Source organism: Saccopteryx bilineata, chromosome 2 (assembly GCF_036850765.1).
Source record: "Saccopteryx bilineata isolate mSacBil1 chromosome 2, mSacBil1_pri_phased_curated, whole genome shotgun sequence".
NCBI classification, from domain to species: Eukaryota; Metazoa; Chordata; class Mammalia; order Chiroptera; family Emballonuridae; genus Saccopteryx; species Saccopteryx bilineata.
In genome coordinates this window covers 253,306,919-253,328,580 of record NC_089491.1, presented here as the reverse complement: position 1 = coordinate 253,328,580, position 21,662 = coordinate 253,306,919, and the positions used below count along the sequence as shown (strand labels likewise).

The 21,662-nt window shown below is 43.4% G+C and overlaps 1 long non-coding RNA gene across 1 annotated transcript in view; it reads left to right on the top strand.

Annotated features, from left to right (window-relative positions):
• LOC136325535 (uncharacterized) overlaps window positions 1–18,022 on the top strand; it is a 39,659-nt gene extending 21,637 nt beyond the window's left edge. The window contains exon 3 of the long non-coding RNA XR_010729270.1: window positions 17,642–18,022. This is a non-coding gene — a long non-coding RNA (uncharacterized lncRNA). The remainder of the gene's footprint in view (window positions 1–17,641) is intronic.
• The last annotated feature ends 3,640 nt before the right edge of the window (window positions 18,023–21,662 follow it).

The following is a 21,662-nucleotide window of genomic DNA, read 5'->3' as shown; positions in this document are numbered from 1 at the left end:
TTTCATATGCCTATTGGCCATCTGTGTGTCTTCTTTGGAGAAGTGTCTATTCATTTCTTTTGCCCATTTTTGGATTGGATTGTTTGTCTTCCTGGTATGAAGTTTTACAAGTTCTTTGTAAATTTTTGTTATTAACCCCTTATCAGACGCAATGTCAAATATATTCTCCCATTGTGTAGTTTGTCTTTTTATTCTGTTCTTATTGTCTTTAGCTGTGCAGAAGCTTTTTAGTTGGACAAAGTCCCATTTGTTTATCCTGTCTTTTATTTCACTTGCCTGTGGAGACAAATCAGCAAATATATTGCTCTGAGAGATGTCAGAGAGCTTACTGCCTACGTTTTCTTCTAAGATGCTTATGGTTTCATGCTCACATTAAAGTTTTTTATCCATTTTGAGTTTATTTTTGTAAGTGGTGTAAGTTGGTGGTCTAGTTTCATTATTTTGCAAGTAGTTGTCCAATTTTCCCAACACCATTTGTTGAAGAGGCTGTCTTTACTCCATTGTATTTTCTTACCTCCTTTGTCAAATATCAGTTGCCCATAGAGCTGTGGGTTTATTTCTGGGTTCTCTGTTGTGTTCCATTGATCTATGTGCCTGTTCTTATGCCAGTACCATGCTGTTTTGAGTACAATGGCCTTATAATATAACTTGATATGCAGAAGTGTGATACCTCCCGCTTTATTCTTCCTTTTCAAGATTGCTGAGGCTATTCGTGTTCTCTTTTGGTTCCATATAAGTTTTTGGAATATGTGTTCTATATCTTTGAAGTATGTCATTGGTATTTTAATCGGTATTGCATTGAATTTATAAATTGCTTTGGGTAATATAGACATTTTAATGATGTTTATTCTTCCTAACCATGAGCACGGTATATGCCTCCACGTATCCCTATCTTCCCTGATTTCTTTTATCAATGTTTCATAATTTTCTGAGTACAAGTCTTTAATCTCCTTGGTTAGATTTATTCCTAGGTACTTTATTTTTTTGGTTGCAATGGTAAAGGGGATTGATTTCTTGATTTCTTTTTCTGACAGTTCATTATTAGTGTATAAAAATGCCTCTGATTTCTTAGAATTGATTTTATATCCTGCCACCTTGCTGAATTCATTTATCAGGTCCAGTAGTTTTTTGATTGAGACTTTAGGGTTTTCTATATACAATATCATGCCATCTGCAAATAATGATAGTTTTACTTCTTCTTTTCCAATTTGGATGCCTTTTATTTCTTCTTCTTGTCTGATTGCTGTGGCTAGGACTTCCAGAACTATGTTGAATAAGAGTGGTGAAAGGGGGTACCCCTGCTTTGTTCCTGATCTTAAGGGAATTGCTTTTAATTTTTGCCCATTGAGTATGATGTTGGCTGTGGGTTTGTCATAGATGGCCTTTATCATGTTGAGGTATGTTCCCTGTATTCCCACTTTGCTGAGAGTTTTGATCATGAATGGGTGCTGGACTTTATCAAATGCTTTTTCTGCATCTATTGAAATTATCATGTGGTTTTTCTCCTTTCTTTTGTTTATGTGATGAATCACATTGATTGATTTGCAAATATTGTATCAGCCTTTCATCCCAAGAATAAATCCCACTTGATCATGGTGTATGATTTTTTTCATATATTGCTGGATCCGGTTTGCTAATATTTTGTTGAAATTTTTTGCATCTAAGTTCATCAGGGATATTGGTCTATAATTTTCTTTTTTTGTGTTGTCTTTGCCTGGTTTTGGAATCAGAATTATGCTCGCCTCATAAAAGAAGTTTGGAAGTCTCCCTTCCTCTTGAATTTTTTGAAATAGCTTGAGAAGGATAGGAGTTATTTCTTATTTGAATATTTGGTAGAATTCATTTGTGAAGCCATCAGGCCCAGGACTTTTCTTTGTTGGGAGTTTTTTGATAGCTGTTGCAATCTCATTTGTTGTCATTGGTCTGTTTAGGTTTGCTGATTCGTCCAGATTGATTTTTGGAAGATTATATGATTCAAGAAATTTGTCCATTTCATCTAGGTTGTCTAGTTTTTTGGCGTACAGTTCTTCATAGTATTTTCTTACAATATTTTGTATTTCTGTTGTGTCACTTGTTATTTCTCCACTCTCATTTCTAATTTTATTTATTTGAGTCCTCTCTCTTTTTTTCTTGGTGAGTCTCGTTAAAGGTTCATTGATCTTGTTTACCTTTTCAAAGAACCAGCTCCTGGTTTCATTGATCCTCTAATACAGTCTCTATATCATTTATTTCTGCTCTGATCTTTATTATTTCCTTCCTTCTACTAGCTCTGGGCTTTACTTGCTGTTCTTTTTCTAGTTCTTTTAGATGCAGGGTTAAGTTGTTTATTATGCTTTTCTAGCTTCTTGAGGTATGCCTGTAATGCTATAAACTTCCCTCTCAGGACTGCTTTTGCTGTGTCCCATAAATTTTGAGTTGCTATATGGTCATTATCATTTGTTTCTAGGAATTTTTTAATTTCTCCTTTGATCTCAATGTTAACCCATTCGTTATTTAACAATGTGTTATTTAGTTTCCAAATGTTTGAATGTTTTTCAATTTTTCTATTGTGGTTGATTTCTAGTTAATGCCATTGTGATCAGAGAAAGTGCTCGATATGATTTCAATCTTTTTAAATTTGTTGAGACCGCTTTTGTGCCCTAACATGTGGTCTATTCTATAGAATGTACCATGAGCGCTTGAAAAGAATGTATGTTCTGCTGTTTTAGGGTGAAAGGTTCTGAAGATATCTATTAAATTGAGTTGATCTAATATGTCCTTTAAAATCTGCTGTTTCTTTGTTAATTTTCTTTCTTGAGGATCTATCTAATGATGTTAATGGGGTATTGAAATCCCCTACTGTTATAGTATTGCTGTTGATCTTGCCCTTTAAGTCCATCAAAGTCTGCTTTATATATTTAGGTGCTCCTATATTGGGTGCATAGATATTTATAATGGTTATATCTTCCTTTTGGATTCCTCCCTTTATCATTATGTAGTGACCTTCTTCATCTCTAACTATGGTCTTTGTTTTAAAGTCCATTTAGTCTGATATAAGTATTGCTACCCCAGCTTTTTTTTCATTTCCATTTGCGTGAAATATTTTTTTTCCATCCTTTTATCTTCAGTCTGTGTGCATCTTTTCATTTAAGGTGTGTCTCTTGTAGACAGCATATGGATGGGTCCTGTTTTCTTATCCACAAAGCTACCCTATGTCTGTTGATCAGATCATTTAATCCATTAACATTTAAGGTTATTACTGATATGTAATTGTTTATTGCCATTTTTTTTCTTTAAAACTGTATTCCTCTTTTGCTATATTCTTTTTTTCCTTTGATCTGTTTACAACAGGACCCTTAGCATTTCTTGCAACCTTGGTTTGATTGCAGTGAATTCCTTGAGTTTTATTTTGGCTGTAAAGCTTTTTATTTTTCCTTCAATTTTAAATGATAGCCTTGCTGGATAAAGTAATCTTGGTTGTAAGTTCTTGTTCTGCATTACTTTGAATATTTCTTGCCATTCCCTTCTGTCCTCAAGTGTTTCTGTTGAGAAGTCCGAAGTCATCCTTATGGGGGCTCCTTTGTAGGTGATAGTCTTTTTTTCTCTAGCAGCTTTTAATATTTTCTCTTTATCATTTAGCTTTGGTATTTTAATTATGATGTGTCTTGGTGTTGGTTTCTTTGGGTTTCTCCTTAATGGAGTTCTCTGTGCTTCCTGAACATGTGAAATGTTTTCCTGCCTTAATTGGGGGAAGTTTTCCGCTATAATATATTTTAACAAAGTCTCCATACCTTGTTCTTTCTCTTCTTCTTCAGGAACCCATATGATGAAGATATTATTTCTCTTCATGTTGTAACAGAGCTCTCTTAGAGTTTCCTCAGACTTTTTGAGTCTCTTTTCTTTTTTCTGCTCTGCTTCCATGCCTTTATTTATTGTGTCCTCTAACTCACTGATTCGATTCTCTGCTTCATCCATTCTGCTTTTAATTCCTTCCATTGTATTAGTTATTTTAGATATTGTATTTGTCATTTCTGACTGATTCTTTTTTATTATTTCAATGTCCTTTTTTATATTTGTTTTCTCTTTATTTAGGTTTTCGTAATGGCCATCTATGGTTGTTCTCATATCTTTGAGCATCCTAACAATCGTTATTTTAAATTCTGCATCTGGTAATTTGGTTATATCTGATTCACTTAGGTCCTTTTCTGGGGATTTCTCTTGGTTTATTTGTGTTGTATTTCTCTGCCTCCGCATTTTCTCTTCATGGGAGTGGCTGTGATCACGTGCTCGGGTGCACAAGCGTTGGTGCCCTTGGCCTTTGCTCCGCCCCCGAGTGTGACGTTATGCTCGGTCCTGAGGGCACTGGCAAGCACCCACCTTTGCTCAGCTACGGGTCTCCACTTGTTTCTGGGCTTTTGCCCTGCCCTTGCAGGAGGAGCCCACTCGAGGAACGGCTGTTAGCTTTGCCTCCACCGCCGGGCAGCTCTATCTAGTGATGTTAGTGGAGTATTGAAATCCCCTACTATTATAGTATTGCTGCTGATCTCGCCCTTTAAATCCACCAAAGTCTGCTTTATATATTTAAGTATTCCTATATTAGGTGCATAGATATTTATAACAGTTATATCTTCCTGTTGGATTACTCGCTTTATCATTATGTAGTGGCCTTCTTTATCTCTTACTATATCCTTTGTTTAAAAGTCCAATTTGTCTGATACAAGTATTGCTACCCCAGCTTTTTTATCATTTACATTTACATGAGATGTTTTTTTTCCATCCTTTTACCTTCAATCTATGTGTATCTTTTGTTCTAAGGTGTGTCTCTTGTAGACAGCATATGTATGGGTCCTGTTTTTTTATCCACGCAGCTACCCTATGTCTTTTGATTGGATCATTTAATCCATTTACATTTATGGTTATTATTGATATGTAGTTGTTTATTGCCATTTTATTCTTTAAAGCTGTATTCCTCTTTTGCTATATTCTTTTTCCACTTTGATCTGTTTCCAACAGGCCCCTTAACATTTCCTGCAGCATTGGTTTGGTTGTAATGAATTCCTTGAGTTTTTTTTTTTGTCTGGGAAGCTTTTTACTTCTCCTTCAATTTTAAATGATAGCCTTGCTGGATAAAGTAGTCTTGGTTGTAGGTTCTTGTTCTGCATTACTTTGAATATTTCTTGCCATTCCCTTCTGTCCTCAAGTGTTTCTGTTGAGAAGTCGAATGTCATCCTTATGGAGGCTCCTTTGTAGATGATAGCTTTTTTTTTTTCTTGCAGCTTTTAATATTTTCTCTTTATTGCTTAACTTTGGTATTTTAATTATGATGTGTCTTGGTGTAGGTTTCTTTGGGTTTCTCTTTAATGGAGTCTCTGTGCTTCTTGAACTTGTGAGAGTTTCTCTTGCATTAATTTAGGGAAGTTTTCAGCTATGATATAATTGAACAAAGTCTCTATCCCTTGTTCTTTTTCTTCTTCTTCAGGAACCCCCATGATGTGGATGTTATTTCTCTTCATGTTGTCCCAGAGCTCTCTAAGAGTTTCCTCAGAATTTTTGAGTCTCTTTTCTTTTTTTTTCTCTGCTTTCATGCCTTCATTCCAGTTGTCCTCCAACTCGCTGATTCGATCCTCTGCTCTATCTATCCTGTTTTTAATTCCTTCCATTGTGGTCTTTATTTCTGATATTGTATTTTTCATCTCCGCCTGATTCTTTTTTATACTTGCTATTTCTTTATTTAGATGTTCATAATGACCATCCATTGTTGTTCTAAGATCCCTAAGCATCCTTACAATCATTATTTTGAACTCCGCATCTGGAAGTTTGATTATTTCCATATCACTCAGTTCATCTCCTGAAGGTATCTCTTGTGGTTTCATTTGGATTGCACTTTTTTGCCTTCTCATTGTGTTTGGGTGTTTTATTTGTAGAGTTGGTTGAGTCTAGGCTTGGTGTTGTCTGTCTCCAATTTTCAGTTGTGTTATTTCTAGGTCTTCTTGGATTGGTATCAGCTATTATTTGTAATCCACTTTCGAATTTGGGCAGCTTTGAAGTCTTGATTTGTTTGTTTTCTTAACAGGTGATAGTCTTGTTTACTGATCTCAGCAGGGGGTTTCCTTGAAAGGGTATCCAGGAATGCGATGGGTGTAACCTGTGTCTCTGAAGATCTCTTCAGCCAACTAATCTCTCTAGGGGCAGGGTATTTTCTCAGCTTCAGTAGGGGGAGATGTATCTCAGATTTCCATGGAGACCTGAGTTACTGCCCCTCCTCCCCACTTCTTGTTTTCAACTGTGTCTTGTTGTGCTGATTGGAGCTGGAGAGATGTCCAGAGACCTCTGATCCGGAAGCAATTCAGTACTGTTTTCCAGAAGGTTCAGTCCCTCCCCCAGCTCTGGCTGCCTCCACACGGATGAGTCAGCTATTTTATTTCATTTCCTGCATTCCTTAGCCCCTCACAGTCTGTCTGTCTTCCTGTCCTTTCCACTTGGGAGATAAGCTGGTCTTTTCAACACACCTCGCTCTCTGGTTGCCAGGCAAGTGGCTGTGAGCAGTATTTTCTGCTCTTTTCTCTTGGGTGAGATCCCCTCTGGGCTCTCCGCCTCCCCTTTCCTGTAAGCAGAGGAGATTCAGGTGCTCCCTACCAGGTTTGTTGTGGCTTCTTCTTTGCTCCTTGGTTTTTGAGAGCTGTTCTTGTAGTCCAGAGTTGGTTTTTCATGCTGATTTTTCCTAAATTGATTTGTATTCCAGTTTGGTGGTGAGAGCTGGGCGTCGTGCATCCACCTACTCCACTGTCATCTTCTCATCTCCTCACCTCACTTCTTGATGGCAGGAACTTCTTAGACATTGGGTTGTGCTGAGTTGGTGGCAGTGATGGTCAGCCTCCTCATCAGCTGGAGCCTGGGGTCAGGGAGGCTGTGTGGACACACAGGAGCCAGAGCAGAGGAAGAATCCTTGAGGGTCTGTCACCCCTGTCTATGTCACAAGGTAAGAGACCTGTCCTGGAGCCTTGGGAACCATTGCCATGGTAACTTTCCATGTATGTGCCATGCCTAGTGGAGAAGAAAGCTACCTAGGTCTGGGCTCATCAAGACCTTCACAGGGCAAGTGACAGGAGCCAGGGAAGAAGCTGAAGTCTGGGACTCAGTCACCTCTAACCTAGCTCAGAAGGTAAGAGATCTGTCCGGAGTCTTAGACAAGGTCAGATGTGCTGCTCCCTGTTCAAGAGAACATGGCCTTCTATCTGAGCTCATCGAGAGCTTCACAGGGGGAGTGACACAGGCACACACTGGGGAGTTCCTGCTCCTGATGTCCCACAGCCCAGCCCACACTGAGTGCTGGAAAGCTCCAGTGGGCTGTGAGAGGAGAGGACACAGTCAGTGCCTGAGCCCTTCTCGGGAGTCCCCATGGTCCTGGGTGCTGTTGGCTATAAGAGTACTTTGACCATGGACCCACCTCACCCCCTTCCCTGGGAGTGAGCTCTACATTTTTCCAGTAACAGTGGAGCACTTTCTTGTCTTTTTTTTTTTTTTTTTTTTTTTTTTACAGGGACAGAGAGAGAGAGAGACTCAGAGATAGGGACAGATAGGGACAGACAGACAGAAACAGAGAGAGATGAGAAACTTCAATCATCAGTTTTCGTTGTGACATCTTAGTTATTCATTGATTGCTTTCTCATATGTGCCTAGACTGTGGGCCGTCAGCAGACCCAGTAACCCCTTGCTCAAGCCAGCGACCTTGGGTCCAAGCTGGTGAGCTTTTTGCTCAAACCAGATGGGCCCGCGCTCAAGCTGGAGACCTCGGGGTCTCAAACCTGGGTCTTCTGCATCCCCGTCTGACACTCTATCCACTGCGCCACTGCCTGGTCAGGCCAGTGGAGCATTTTCAACCCATCAAGGCCCCAAAAAAGATTTCTTGGCCTCAGGCGACAAATTTCTCTCTTGGTAACCCCTTCTCTCTGATTGAACAGCAGGCGCAGGTGCCCAGCAAAGGTTGCCCCAGCTCTGAGCTGGAAGTGCTCCCGGGCTGGAGTTGCTACCGGGACCTCACATCTTGGTGACTCCTCCACAGTTCTCAGAGCTCTTTTGCTGCCTCTGCACAGGTGCTTGAGAGGAAGAGGAAGGTCATTGCTCTAACCGCTCACAGAGAAATGTTCTGGTAGTGGAGGATGATCCACCTGCCGGGATGGTTCTTGAGTTGTGAAAAAAAAAATTTTAATGCTGTTTCATTATTTCAAGAGAAACACAGCAGTCCCTCATGCTCTGGCTTTATTACACATAGCTAACAGGCAAAATTTCAGTGTCTTAATAAATCATTGGTATTGATCCTGTTATAGTGAAAATTCAGAAACATGGAAAAAAATGGGAGTAGGCTCCACAAAAATTATGAGTTAGTTCCCAGTATAATTTACATGTAGAAATTATTTTGAAATGTTCATTTGTAATAAAGTAAAACTCTAGGGAAGCTAAAGTTTATGTCCCACTTTCACAACTGTGTGTGTCACCGTGAGGAGCACCACTGTACCAGATCTCACAGTAATAGTCTGCCTTGTCCTCAGGCTGGGGCCCAGAGATAAGCAGGAGCCCCACATTGGCCGAGGCTTCTTTGGATCCTGAGAACCGGCTGGGGACCCCGGGGCCTTGATCCTTATCTGAGTCTGAATTAAACCACAGAAGGTACCAGGGAGGCTCCCTGGCCTCTGCTGGAGCCAGTTTATACCACTGCTCAGGGTGCAGGTGAGTCTGGCTGATGCTCCAGGAGACACAGAGAAGGCAGGTGGCTGAGTCAGCAAGGCTGGGACAGGGAATCTGCAAACATAGTCACCAGTGTGTGAGGAGTCTGGGGTCCAAGTAAATATTCTCAGGATGTCCAGTGTCCCCTGAACCTGTCCCTACCTGTGCAGTAAGAGAGGAGGTCGAGGAGGAGAAGGGTCCAGGCTATGGTGCTCACAGCCCTGAGCCCACAGTGGGGCTGGGCTGCCCCAGGCCTCCTTTTCTTCTCCCCCCTCTGCCAGAGGAGGGGCTGTCCATGCAAATGTGTGTCCCTCAGTGACCACCCAGCTCTTCCCTGAGCCCTGGGGCTGAGCTCAGCTCTCACCCTGGACTGAGGAGGCTAGATGTTGGCTTCATCCCTTAGGCTAAATATTTACCTCTTCAGAGAAACATTCAGGGTATTGGTATAGTGGTCAGTTCATAAATATCAGATTAATGGTGAAGGGCAGAGTGAAGCTGACGATGGTGCATGTGCTGTGAATACGCCTGCAAATGCCTGTCCATCCTGGATGTAGAACTACCAAGGAGAATGATCGTTGGGAGAAAACATTTCAGACACAGGCAGTCACACGAGGCTGTATTAATAACAACCTCCATACCTTCTATCTGTGGATGGCCAACACTCTGGCTGCCCTGCTGTTCAGTTGTCTGGTCATGTAATTTTATATCATATGACAGTGTTTGTGCCCAGGTTTTCAAAGGGCAGGTGGTGTCTCGGTCGCTCTCCTGGTTCTGTGACTGTGTAAATCACTAGTACAGAGTCCCAGCAGTAGTGCTAAAGCCTTGTCCTACAGATAGGCCCTCAAAGAGGTCATGACAGCTCTGTGGCCAAGGAGGGACCTGGAGAACCAGTCAGGGATCCAGAACTGCTTATTGTTTGTATCACAAATCAATGAATGTCCGGGTGCTTGGCCAGATTCCTGCTGAAACCAGTGTGACCACACACTGCTGGTACATGCTCCAATGCCAGAGCCACACGGGAGAGTGACTGTCCCTCCTGGGGACCCATTCAGAGAGGGGTCTTGACAGCCTGAGACAGGGACCTTGAAAAAAAATGAAAATAGAACATGTCAGGAATGAAGTATAGAGTCAGAGAGGTTCATTAAGAGACTGGTCTCTGAAATGTCCGTGAACCTGGGCACTGAGTGAGGAAGGAGGTGGAGAGGAGTCCAGGTCATGGTGGAGACTTCCCAGGATTCTGAGCTTAAGCTGGTGCTGGCCTTTGGGGAATCTTTATCTTCTCCTTAGCTTCCTTGGTAAAGGGTGTTTGGTGGTGCATTACGTAAATAGCTTCACTTTCAGGAGGAGGCTGGCATGGCTGTCCCTTTAACAGAAAGCTTGTCTATCACTTCTTTTTTAAAAATTCTTTATTTATTCATTTTTGAGAAAAGAGAGAGAGAGAGAGAAAGAGAGAAAGGGGGGAGGAGCAGGAAGCATATACTCCCACATGTGCCTTAACCAGACAAGTGCAGGGTTTTTGAATCGGCGACCTCAGCGTTCCAGGTCCACACTTTATTCACTGCGCCACCATAGGTGAGGCTCGTCTATCACTTCTAACTCAAGCCATGAGCATTAGCCATGAACCTAATTAATTAAAGCCATTTAAGTTGCTTTCAAGCCTTGTATTTATAAGAAGGTCCGCAGCGCCCCCTGGTGAAGTCCTCTAGAGAATATTTATGGCAGTGTGAATAATTTCCACCATCTATAAACATATTACCACACAAATAAATAAAACAATAAATAAACACTACGTATTCTTGATCTCTCCAGAGAGTTTTATTTTTAAATTACATCTATTTTTCTTTCTATGTTTTCATTACATTTCTTTTTATGACTTCTATTTCTATTCTGAGGTTCTCTCCTTTTTCCATTCTTCCCGGGCCTGTGTCCTCACACAGCGTCTCAAATCTTAGTGCCCGGCTCCTGAGACACAGTTCTCCTAGACCTATGGTTGGCAAACTGGGGCTCGCAAGCCACATGCAGCTTTTTGGCCCGTTGAGTGCCGGCATGAAGGCCAGCTTAGGAGTACCCTAATTAAGTTAATAACAATGTACCTACCTATATAGTTTAAGTTTAAGAAATTTGGCTCTCAAAATAAATTTCAATTGTACTGTTGATATTTGGCTCTGTTGAATAATAACTTTGCCGACTACCGTCCTAGACCATCCCTGAGCACGGGAGCTGAGGAGGGACGGGAAGGTCTCTGTCCTGACCCCTGGATGGGCGTCTATGCTGTGGAAGACAGTCCACTGCTGGGCTCTGGGGAGAATGACCTAGAACAGGCTCATTTTTTTTTTTTTTTTTAGAGAAAAAGGGCAACTTTTTTGGCTCTGGTTTTATCACATGAAAAGTCAGGCAATATTTCACTGTCATCTTGAATTTTTTTAATTTTTCCTGTGGATTCGAAACATTGAATGGATAATAGTAGACACATTGTGAATCAGAAATACTTCCATGTAGAGATCATGTATATGCAATTTATTAAATTGTTATGAAGAACTCTGAGAAGGCTGAGGTTTTTTCCCCTTTTCTCATCTGTGTGTCACTGTGAGGAGAATTACTATCAGAGATCACACAGAAATAGTCCACCTCGTCCTCAGACCGAAGCCTTAGAGATGAGCAGAAGTCCTGCATTGGCTGAGGTGTCTTTGGATCCAGAGAAGCAGCTGGGGACTCTGGAGCCCTGCTCTTAATTGAGTCTGAGTAGTAGTACAGGAGAAACTAGGGAGGGCTCCCGGGCTTCTGCTGGTACCAGTATATGGTAGAGCTGCTAAGACGAAAGCCACTGCTCAAGGTGCAGGTGAGTCTGGCTGATGCTCCAGGAGACACAGAGAGGGAGGGCGGCTGAGTCAGCACAGGCTGGGACAGGGAACCTGCAAACGAAAAACACTCATTGGTTCTGGGATGGGCATAAAGTATAAGCCACTTAGGGATCTAAAGCACATGAGGCTGAAAGAGGATTAGTAGGCAGCCCTGGACACCTCCAGACTCTCCCTACCTGTGCAGTAGGAGAGGAGCATGAGGAGAAGGAGACGCCCAGCCATGGTTTCACAGCCCCCTGTGGCCCCAGAATAGGTCTGAGGTGGGTCGGGCCTCTTTTATCTTCCCCACTGGAGGAGGAGCTGTTCACACTATTTGTTTCCTAATGGTAAGCGTTTTTTCACCCTGATATCCAGCAAAGACCTAGCTTAATTTAGTAGACAGAGGATCAGAAGGTTGAAACTGAATTTTTCACCTGGGAGATTCTAGGGAGGAAGCAGCTGCTGGGACCTTACACAGATCAGTGAGCAGGAGACTGCCCCACCCAGAGAGAACACAGCCACACAATTCCCATAAGCAAACCCAGACTACAAGGCCCTGGGGAGTTTGAGGGATTGGTTACACAGTGCAAAGCACCCACCATCTGACACTGGTGGACCCACAGCGCCCCCTGCTGCTCACTGCTCAAACTTCATCTGTGGAAAGAAATGATTTTGGATACACTATCCTAAAACCTAGTCACTGTCAGTCCACAAACATCCATCAGTGCAACACTTGCTATGCCTCAAGTTACTAACATAAATAAACAATATTTTCCAATGATGGGCTTTCTGGAGTATTAGAAGTAAGAGATGGAAAATAGGATCACCAAAAAATGTGGCAAGAACTTAGGCACTTGAGAGTGCAGAGGGCTCCCGGAGCAAACCTTGAGCTTCCATTTCAACAGGGACCACATGGAGGAGACTGGTGATCAGGGCTGACATTGCACAGTGGAGTCTTACTGCACAGCACACAAAGCATACATTTCCAGAAAATGAGTCAACTTCTTAGAAGAGGTAGCAGAGTGTGTAAATACTCAGACACATTAAGTACTGAACTGTGTGGAGGCAAAAGTTATGGACTGACCATTGCTGTGTCAGATCAATGAATTGACTAGACAAGTCAGCAAGGTCCAGGTTGCAAATAACCTTCTCTGTTCTCATATTTAATTGTGATATATTTATGACTGTTTACGGACGTATATTTGACAGGCAACCAACAGTGAACCATTTGATAAATTTTGGCATTTATATAAACCTGTGAAATCACAATCAATATCAAGATAATGAATAAGCTACCAACCTCAGAATTGTATTTATATTCCTTGAAATTCTGTTATTTTTCTACCCCCTCACCATTTTCCAGGCAAGCCTTTTCCCCACATGCATGTAATTGCATCTTTCAGAATTGTATGAAATTAAAACCAGACGGTATACAATGTTTGTCCTTATATTTGTATAATGTTTGTCTTTATATTTATATTTATATAAGGACTTGCTATCTGTATATCATCTTTGGTGGAGCATTTTAAAAACTTAATCCACACTGTATCATATATCCATAAGCCATTAGTCACTAAAAGTACCCACTCTGTGGATATAGCACAGTTTATTTAAGCTATTGACTACCAGGAGGCATGGGCTCATTTACAATAACTGACTATTATAAATAAAGCTGCTGTGAATACTTGTGGGGGACCCATTGTAAGCACATACAGTATGTGTACATTTCTTTGTGATATACAATTGTGGGACATGCTAACAGCTATATGTTAATGTTTTAGAAAGTACATAACCATTCTTTAAAGTGATCTAGTCATTTTCATTCCAACCAGAAGGACACAAGGATTTAACTGTTTCACATCCTTGTCGGCACTTGGCATGGTCAGTTGTGTTAACTGTAGCCATTCTCGAGAGATGCAGTGCCTTTTCATTATGGTTTCAATCTGCGTTTCACTGAGATCTTCTGAGGCTGAACATTCTTCCATGCGCTTACTTGTCATCTGTATATCATCTTTGGTGGAGCATCTTTTGAAATAACTTGATCAGTGGAGCCTTACATGTCAGTTAAGCTTTTTTCAGATATGCGATTTGCAAACAGTCTGTGACTCTGTTGCCATTTTGTTAACATTGTCTCTCAAACAGCACACTATTTAAAATGTAATAAAGTTCAAATGATTTTTCTATGGTTTTTGCTTTCATTGTTCTAGCTCAGAGCTCTGTGCCAGCTTGAGCATTCTGTGCATGTCTCCTGGAATGATGTTCTCATGTCTAACAGCACGCATGCTCTACGGGACACAGAGTGTTCTCACTTACAGTGATAATGCACTCCCCTCCTTCACTTCTATATTAGAGTAGTGATTTAAAACACATTGTTCATAATTAACATATGAAGAAGTAAAATAACCCAGTTCGAAGAAAGAGAGAAATCCTCAGGAATTTATGTCTTAGAGGAAGCAGCTGCTGGGTGGAACCACAAGCATCTGGGACTGTGCTGGGACCCTGGGTGGGTGGGCACAGCTGATGAGACCTCAGCCCTGAGCTCAAGGACCATGTCTCTCTCCTCACACTTGATTTCAGCAGGGCCTCCCTGGTTGTGAGATCACCAAGTAAGAGGAGATTGAATGTTATCAGGGAAGTTCACCAGGTTGTACGCACATGCTGGTCTGAGGACTAGAACCAGGTACTTGGTGAGTCATGTTCACCTCTGGGCCTCTGCAAACCTCAAACTGCATTCTTCTCCCTCCACCATCTTCTCTTGGATGGTTTCTGTCGTGAACGGGTTCATGTTACTTACCTATGAGGGCTTCCTTAAACCCTCAGATCTCATAACAAGCCTCTCAACTCAGGAAATGGGGACAGAAGTGACAGCAGAGTCACAAGCACAGGCAGAAATGGACAGGCAGAAGTGGGCTAGGAGCACGGGGGTGAGTCTGCCTGGTTCACAGGGACCTCGAACAGGAGCAGAAGGCTCCAGACTGGAATCTCAGGGTTGGAAATGTTCCCTGGTTCTGTATCTCATTAAACTCACAGGTTCGACACTAGGCAGCAGCCAAGTGCCTGTTCACCAACGCCTCAAGGACCTCCTGACAGGCAGTTTTCTGGTGCAGAACAGAAAAGAGAGAAATGATTCAGCAGGTTTGTTTTTGTTTTTAGAGAAAAAGCTACCCGGGCAAGACTGGCAGCTATAAAGAGAGTGTGGCAATAACTAGGACATCATTAGAAGGAAAGCTGCCTTCAAAATAGGTCAGGAAAGCAAAAGAAAACAAACAGAAAACCCCTAAACTAACTCATCATTTATGAAACACCTCTGAGAGAGAATGTAATGCAGCTTTGTTCTGATCCTTTGGACCTGACAAGGTGACACTGGAGGTGTGCACGGAGACAGACCTTGCGGTGTCTGGGGCCCTTGATCCCGGCAGCTGGACAGCAACCACGTGCCCGTTTCACAAAGGGTGCCAGCTCTGGAGGAGGTAGTTCTGCTGCTTTAGTGACTGCAGGGTCTGAAGAATTAGTGAGCATTTTATACATACTATCTGGATCCCAGGCAGATGTCAAGAAGGGGCTTTCTACTTGACAATGATCAGCTCAGAAGGAACATTCCATCTGCTTCTACAGCGAAGCCTTCAGAGTGAATCTTCAGCTCTTCACATGACGTGGCCTTGTTGCAAGCTGCGTCCCAGAGGCAGGACAAGGGAAAGTGGGGGACAGGGGAGGCAGTGAATAAAAGAGCACTCTGTTAGGGGCCGGCACACCCGAGTCCTGTCCCCCAAAGGCCAACTTGTTCTTAGAATCGAGTAAGCCCACCCACCTCCCTTCTCCCCACTCCTGTTCACACACTCTGCCCCTTCAACAGAAGATTTTTTTTAGAGTTTGTTACATGTCTAGGCAATTTCAGCTAAAGGTGTTTCAGTTGGAAAGTATTTTTTGCTGAAGGCCAGTTTCTCAGCTTGTTTGAAAGCTATATAGATGCCTGTATAGACGGCAAGATGATAACCAGGGCTGTGAGAAGAAGCCAGAATCAGAGCTGGGGGGGGGGATAGACCTGTCAGACACCTTATCTTTTCCTCTTCATCTTCTAAGCAGCCCCAAATTCCAAAGGTAGTAGAGAGCTGTAAGTTTACAGGGAATAAGAAACTTGCTATCACCATCTGCGTGTGAAGGTGACCCTGTGACTTCAGTGAGAAGAGGGACATGGGACATGTGCTCTGTGACTTCTCTTAGGAGCCTGGATGATGTGGTGAGAGAAAGCTACTTGCCATCCACGGTCAGTGGACCATTTACCCCACCTGTACAAGTGCACTTTAGGCTCACCTTTCTGATATCTGCATGTTGCCTGAAATCCCTCCATCGTCACAAAGCCATCCTTGATTAATGAATGGGAGTTGACTGGTAAAAAATTTCGTAGTTTCAAATTCCACAATTCTTTTGTACACATTAACTTCCAAAAGCAATTCATTTTTTTCCTTACGATGTACTGATTTCTTGGTCAATTTGTGTATTTATGCCAGGTTGGCTCATAGTTTGCATTTTCTCTGAGTTCCCAGAATTACTGTGCTGTGTCTGGGTTTCTGTCTGCAGAGGGCACACACCTGGGGAGGGTGGGGCGAGCCCCCTGCACACAGACGAGGTGCAGGTGGTGGTGGCATGGCGCATGCTCCATGGCCTCCAGCTACCGGGGCCTCTGACAGGTGCACACTCTTCACGCAGGGTCAGCACAGCTTAGGACAGACAGGACTGGAAACACACAAGGGATCAGAAGAGACTTGGTCTGAGTTTTCAGATGTTGGGGAAACAAGTGATCTGCTTAATTGCAAGGCTTAACCTACTAATGACACCCACTCTCATTAAATGCAGGGCTGGAGGAGCCTCCACGCAACGCTGGGAAGATGCCAGGCAGGGTGGCCTGAGAACCTTCCCTCAGAGAAAATCGGGAGCCCTGGTTGCTGGAAAAGCCTCGGGTTTCACCATGTATCAAGTCCACATGGGGACTGATCACCTTCCAGTGACCCTTGCAGCCCGGGAGCAATTTGAGGGGGATGGGCTCTCCCCACCTTGCCGCCCCGCGGGTTGTCTGGATCCCTCAGCTCCGCCCATTGAGGCCCACGTGCCTCAGCCGTTAACGGTTCATACAGCGCATGCGCGTTTGGTACCGTTTCCCGCAGCCAGGGCTCTAGAAGCCGCAGACGTTGGAGAAGCCAGACAGCAGGGACGGTTGGATACGGGAGCAGACTCTATGGACCAGGCAGCTCCTCATGCACAGACCTAAACTACCCGAAGCGCATCTGACCACGGAAAGTAGAGGAGAACGCACTGCTTTTCAGGTGGGAGAGAGACACGGGCAGGGTGTCCTCCACTGGAGGACCTGGGAGCCTGTAAGGCCACACATCCTCATGGTGACACACTGATGCTCATTTGCAGATGCTGCCTTGGAGCCATGTGGGGTCGTTGGCTCCCTCTGACCCGGAGACTATGGAGGTTTGAGGGCGGGCTCAGCTCCGCAGGCTGCGTTAATGGTGAGAAGTGCGCAGGCGCGGGCAGCCAGGGGTCTGGGCGGAGCTGGTCGGGGACGGGGAGGCACAGCCCTGAGCGCAGTCTCTCGGGTGGACACTGTATCTATCCCAGTGCGACCCCGAACCCACCCAGGGCCTCACTGCCCTGAGGGTTAGTACAGAGGAAATGTGGCTGCCTTCCAGGGAGGGACTGGAGGGACAGCAGCTGTGTCCTCACAGGGGAGACTCATGAGCCCTGGTTCTGAAGAAGCCCCAGGTCCCACTGTGGGCTGTCTCCCATTTGCAGCTGCTGCCTGAGAGTGATTTGGGGGATGGGGTGGGCTCCTTCTTCCCTGGAGGCCAAACAAGTGGTCTATAGCGGGCCCAGCCCCAAGGCCAGCCGAAGGGACGTGTACTGCGCATGCGCATGCAACCCAGTTTGTGAGAGCCAGGGACCTGAAACAGGCAGAGGGCGGTGGGAACCATGTCACAGGTGCGGATCTCGGGTGACCTAGGCATCTTCAAATTCCATCACAGCTGCATCCTTTCTTACATTAACTCATACAACACACACACCAGCTTCACCTGGAGTTCTTTTTATTTCTCTAGCCCATCAGATGCAGACTCTGAGATACTGATCTTCAATGGCCCAAGCTCTCTGGTTCTTAAGTGGAAAATCAATGTGTGGACCAGGCAATTCCGATGCTCTGAACTACTGACCTGCAGGTATCACTCAGCCATGGGGTCAGTATTCACCATTTAAGGGTCAAGGATGCGTGGAGAAGCCACACTCCCGGCACGTTATATAGAGCAGGAAGACCGCGACTTCTACAGAATCCCAGGAGTCCAGCCAGGTGCTGGACACAAGCACCAGTGGTGAGAGTTGTGCAAGAAGCACACGTGGTCCTGTTTGCATGGCACGACCAGGGGAGAGGACTTGGTTTTGTGAAGGATGGGGGTTTGCGAACTAGAGGGTGTTCCCTCAATAAGGTTCAGATGAAGAGGTTGGCTGCCACCTCCATGGAGCAAAAACTATTGATTCCAAAACAACCATTGAGCTCTTAGAGCTGCCAGGTTTGTCTAGGAAACAAGAACTGAGGCTACCACCCTCGCTGCGGGTCAGCTCATCCAGCCCACCTGGTGACACTTCAGAGACTGGACTGTATCTCTGGGAGTCCTTCCCTCCCCCACTCTTCCCTGTCTTATCTCGCATATTTGTGGAAGGAGGGAAGGGGGTTATTGTTACTCACTGAACTTGTTTCTTCCAAATCTGATAGGAAGCCTGATGCTCCAGGAAGCTGTGCACAGATATTGTGCTGTTTTTTAGCAGGCTGGCCCAGGCCTGGTCTGTGCACATTCCAGTTTGAGAAGCATGTAATGATGTAGTATTTGGACTTAATCAGAAAATTGTGTAGAGCCCTGGCCAGTTTGTTCAGTGGTAAAGCGTTGGCCTAGCGTGTGGAAGTCCCAGGTTTGATTTCCGGCCAGGGCACACAGGAGAAGCAACCATCTGCTTCTCCATCCCTCCCCCTCTTCTTTCTCTCTATCTCTCTCATCCTGTCCTGCAGCCAAGGCTCCACTGGAGCAAAGTTGGCCCAGGTGCTGAGGATTGCTCCCTGGCCTCTGCTTTAGGTGCTAGAATGCTAGAATGCCTCCCGTTGCAACAGAACAACACCCCAGATGGGCAGAGCATTGCCACCTAGTGGGCATGCCAGGTGGATCCCGATCAGGCGCCTTTGGGAGTCTGTCTCTCTGCCTCCCAGCTTCTCATTTCATAAAAACACACACACAAAAAAAAAATTGTAGAGAGCCTATGCATCTGACTATGTCTGGCCTACATGCAGCTGAGAGCAGAGGAAGGGCCCTGCTTAGCCTTGAGTGACCTGGCAAGTGACGGGTTTTCCAGGCTCAGTGTCATTGTGTCTCTATCCAAGCACAGTGTCCCACCTGGCCCAAACTCTATGTCTCTGTGTTTTCATTAATTCTTCATCACCTCCATTTAGGTCTTCACTTTCATGCTGCTCACGGCAGAATTGGAATGGAAAAATGACTTAAGAGAATTGTCAAGGTGATCCCCAAATAGCAACACATGATTAAAAGTGGTTCTGCCTCACCAGGCGGTGACACAGTGGTTAAAGCATTGGATTGGGACACAGAGGACCCAGTTTTGAAACCCTGAGGTGGCCAGCTTTATCATGGACTCATCTGGTTTGAGCAAGTTTTACTAGCTTGAGCCCAAGTTGCTGGCTTAAGCAAGGGACCAGTCGGTCTGCTGTAGCCCCCCGGTCAATGCACATATGAGAAAGTAAACAATGAACTACTAAGGTGCCGCAACAAAGAATTGATATTTCTCATCTCTCTTCCATCCTGTCTGTCTGTCCCTGTCTGTTCTTCTCTCTGTCTCTGTCACAAAAAAACAAAAAACAAGAAAACCCCAAAGAAACCAAAAAACAAAAGTGATTCGAGTGGATGAATGTGCAGAAACTGGGCATTGACCTTCACACACGCACTGACACTGCCTGGCATTTTAGAAGGAGAAAAGGGACCTTTTTCTGTCCTGTGTTAATTAAGGCCAACATGTCCACAACAGGATGAGGAAGTCCCATAATCAGGTTATCTTGAGTGTCAGATTGGAGCAGTTATTGTCATCTAAAAAGGCTTAGGGGGTCACTTCTCTGTGCACCAAGTTTCTTGACTGTACACTCAAAAACCTGGCTTTCTACTGTAACCCCTTCTCCTTTTTTTTTTTTTTTTTATAATTTTATTTTTTTAATGGGGTGACATCAATAAATCAGGATACATATATTCAAAGATAACAAGTCCAGGTTATCTTGTCGTTCAATTATGTTGCATACCCACCACCCAAAGTCAGATTGTCCTCTGTCACTTTCTATCTTGTTTTCTTTGTGCCCCTCCCACCCCCTATCCCTCTCCCATTCCCCCCTCCCCCCCCCGTAACCACCACACTCTTATCAATGTCTCTTAGTTTCACTATTATGTCCCACCTACATATGGAATAATACAGTTCCTGTTTTATTCTGATTTACTTATTTCGCTTCGTATCATGTTATCAAGATCCCACCATTTTGCTGTAAATGTTCCGATGTCATCATTTCTTATGGCTGAGTAGTATTCCATAGTGTATATGTGCCACATCTTCTTTATCCAGTCATCTATTGATGGGCTTTTTGGTTGTTTCCATGTCCTGGCCACTGTGAACAATGCTGCAATAAACATGGGGCTGCATGTGTCTTTACGTATCAATGTTTCTGAGTTTTGGGGATATATACCCAGTAGAGGGATTGCTGGGTCATAAGGTAGTTCTATTTTCAGTTTTTTGAGGAACCACCATACTTTCTTCCATAATGGTTGTACTACTTTACATTCCCACCAACAGTGTATGAGGGTTCCTTTTTCTCCACAGCCTCTCCAACATTTGCTATTACCTGACTTGCTAATAACAGCTAATCGAACAGGTGTGAGGTGGTATCTCATTGCCGTTTTGATTTGCATTTCTCTAATAGCTAAAGAAGATGAGCATCTTTTCATATATCTGTTGGCCATTTGTATTTCTTCCTGGGAGAAGTGTCTATTCATATCCTCTTCCCATTTTTTTATTGGATTGTTTGTTTGTTTGTTGTTGAGTTTTATGAGTTCTTTGTATATTTTGGATATTAGGCCCTTATCTGAGCTGTTGTTTGAAAAGATCATTTCCCATTTAGTTGGCTTTCTGTTTATTTTGTTATCAGTTTCCCTTGCTGAGCAAAAACTTCTTAGTCTGATGTAGTCCCATTCATTAATTTTTGCCTTCACTTCTCTTGCCATTGGAGTCAAATTCATAAAATGCTCTTTAAAACCCAGGTCCATGAGTTGAGTACCTATGTCTTCTTCTATGTACTTAATTGTTTCAGGTCTTATGTTTAGATCTTTGATCCATTTTGAGTTAATTTTTGTACAGGGGGAGAGACTGTAGTCCAGTTTCATTCTTTTGCATGTGGCTTTCCAGTTTTCCCAGCACCATTTATTGAAGAGGCTTTCTTTTCTCCATTGTGTGTTGTTGGCCCCTTTATCAAAAATTATTTGACTATATATATGTGGTTTTATTTCTGGACTTTCTATTCTGGTCCATTGGTCTGAGTGCCTATTTTTCTGCCAATACCATGCTGTTTTGATTGTCGTGGCCCTATAATAGAGTTTGAAGTCAGGTATTGTTATGCCCCCAGCTTCATTCTTTTTCTTTAGGATTGCTTTGGCTATTCGGGGTTTTTTATAGTTCCATATAAATCTGATGATTTTTTGCTCTATTTCTTTAAAAAATGTCATTGGAATTTTGATGGGAATTGCATTAAATTTGTATATTGCTTTGGGTAATATAGCCATCTTGATTATATTTATTCTTCCTAGCCAAGAACAAGGTATATTCTTCCATCTCATTATATCTTTTTCGATTTCCCTTAACAATGGTTTATAGTTTTCATTATATAAGTCCTTTACATTCTTTGTTATGTTTATTCCTAAGTATTTTATTTTTTTTGTTGCAATCGTGAAGGGGATTATTCTTTTGAGTTCCTTCTCAGTTGTTTCATTGTTGGCATATAGAAAGGCTATTGACTTCTGTATGTTAATTTTG